This window comes from Artibeus jamaicensis, unplaced genomic scaffold, assembly GCF_021234435.1.
Source record: "Artibeus jamaicensis isolate MK-2021 breed Jamaican fruit bat unplaced genomic scaffold, CSHL_Jam_final contig_729, whole genome shotgun sequence".
Lineage (NCBI taxonomy): Eukaryota > Metazoa > Chordata > Mammalia > Chiroptera > Phyllostomidae > Artibeus > Artibeus jamaicensis.
The window spans coordinates 746,431-749,169 of NW_026521939.1; positions in this window are offsets into that span (position 1 = coordinate 746,431).

Consider the following 2,739-nt stretch of genomic DNA (forward strand, 5'->3'; position numbering starts at 1 on the left):
GGTCTGGAGACTCTGCATTTGTAACAAGCGTCTCGGTGATGGTGATGACGGTGGTTCAGGGGCCATGCATTGATTGCAAGGCTGTGGACCCCTCTGCAAGTCTGTGCTGAGCCAGAAGATACTGGATGGGCATAAAATGGCAGAGTCAGCATTTGAGTTTGGTTCATTCTGATCGCAAGGTGGAGAACTGGATTAAGCCGGAGTTGGCAAAAGATTTATTTTTGCTTTATTTGTTTACATTTTTTATATATACAGTTTTATGGGAATGCGGCCACACCCATTCAGTTACATGCTGTCTCTGGTTCTCACCGAATGTTGGTGGAGTTGAGCAATTGGGACACAACACTGAAAATATTTACTCTCTGGCTCTCTGCAGAAAAGGTTGGCTGGAAGTAATCCAACTGGAAGTTGTCAGGTGCTTCAGTGATCCAGGCCTGGGTGAGGCGGGGTGGGTGGGTCTGAAACAGGGACAGAGAGACAGGTTACCGTGGATACAGAGCAGCACCAGAGTTAGGGCCAGCACTTTAATGCCGAGACCTGTCTTCACAGCCCGCTTCCTGCTCCTCATCTGAGCCCCTCTTGGCAAGTTACCTAATGCTCTCTGAATCTCAAGTCCCTCCTCTGTAAGTGGGATTCTCAGTAGAATGTTTCTCATAGGAGTAATTTGGGGTTAAATGAGCTCGTACCTCCAAAGTGCTTGACACATACTCGTATTAGCACCCAGTACAAGTCAGCACAGAAAGAATTTCCAGGACAGAATTGTCATTTAGTCTGTGTCTGCGGCCTCTTCCTCTGCTCCCCTTGCTGCTCATTCTTTTTCCACTGCAGGACTGTTTCCATCTTGTCCACCCAACCACCCCTCTGCTGCCAGATTTTGTTCCTCTCTTTCCTCGATGCCCATGGTGTTCCCCTCTACGAGAAGCTCTCAGTCTGGGCACTGAAGTAGAATGATTACAAAAATAGCCCCTGTTCTCCCACTCTTCCTATATCCACACCCTTTGCAAAGTGACTTTGCTGCCTCTCCCATAAAGAAGGGAGGTGGGAAGGGGACCTTTTGCCTGCCTCTCGAAACTAGACTGTGACTATTTAGTCAATAGAATGTGGCGGCACACATTCTGATACCACACAACACACTGTATTTTGCTGTGTATAATGCACTCCCGTGTATTATGTGCACCCACATTTTTGTTCGCATTATATACGGGATTCTTATACCCATGGTGTGTAATCATTATATCTATGTATAATGCGCATCCTTGTTTTTCCCTAAAAAATGTGGGCAAAAAATCTGCTCATTATATGTGGCAAAATATGGTAATATAAATCAATGTAATACTACAAAAGACATTGTGCTAGACCAAAGTTCCTGGCCCAGGCCTCAAGACACCTTGCCTGCACCTGATCTCTTGGAAGCCTGCCACGGCCACGTGAGGATGAGACCACGTGACCCAGCCAGCTCTTTCACCAGAGCTGATAGCCCGCCACCTGTGAGACAGGTGAGTGAGGCTGCCCCAGGCCAGCCCCACAACCCCTCTCTCCCCCACAGTTGATGGGTCAACAGACTGAAACACTTGTACGAGCCCATCTAAGACCAGCTAAACTTGGCCCAGGTCAGCAGAACCACTCAGCTGGACCATAGCGATAATAGACATTGTTTTAAGCTGCTGAGTTAGTGGTAGTTTCTCGCTCAGCTTACTGATTTGGAAGCTTTTTAAAAAATCTGGCATGCCGGGGCTGCCACTAGAGTAAATACAGGCTGTCCTTCACTTCTGTGCATTTAACTTCCAAACAGCCGGACTTTGATGCAAGCACTTGACTGGCAGTGAACCACCTTCCCCAGAGTGAACCCAGGTTTCCCTTGGCAGCTGAAGCACAGTGGGGTGTAGGCCTCCCAGCTGATGGTTGGTGGCGGCAGTATAGCCATCTTTGAGCACTGTGTTTACACAGCTGTTGGACCATGTTTCTGTATTTATCCTTACCTTGTAAAAGCAAATGGAAGGTGCAAAAACTAAAGTGCTGATTCAGGTGACGAAGTGCCACAGGTCTCAAAGGTTAATACAGTTAAGACACTGATTCAGTATCCCTGACATGGCTAAGCTTCAGCTGCAGTCAGATGCTGGCTGGTGTTAAGCTGGTGGGCATTGTGTTCACCTTCAAAGGAACAGAACAACAGTGATGAAGGCCATTTAGGCGGCAGTATCACTTAGGAATACGTTTGGCCACAACTTACAAAAACCTAACCTGTGGTGACAAACAAATAGAGGCTTATGTTTCCTTGTCAGCCAGAAGCTTGGTGATAGGCAGCCAGCAGTATGGGGATGAATCAGGGCATTGTTTTGCTCTGCCATTTTCATTTTATCCTTAATTTTCATTTTCCCCTTTATGCTTGTCATGTCAAGATCCCCTACTGCATACTACAGGCCTGGAGAAGAGAAGATGGATTAGGGAACTCTGTGGACTTCCTCTTACATCTCATTGGCCAGAATGGTGTCACATGACTACTCTTAGCACCCAGGGAAGCTGGGAAAGAGTGCCTGGCACCTGTCATACAGCAGCCCTAAGCAAAATATTTAGGAAGAATGGGTATTTGTGGGTAAATAAGATTCTGCTATATAAATGCTAGAAATAAATAGTAGATTATGTCAAAGAAGTGAGAATTAGATCATTTATAACACTGTAATTATATAATTTATATTTGCCTTAATTCTAGCATATAGTAAATGCTCCATAAATGTTAGG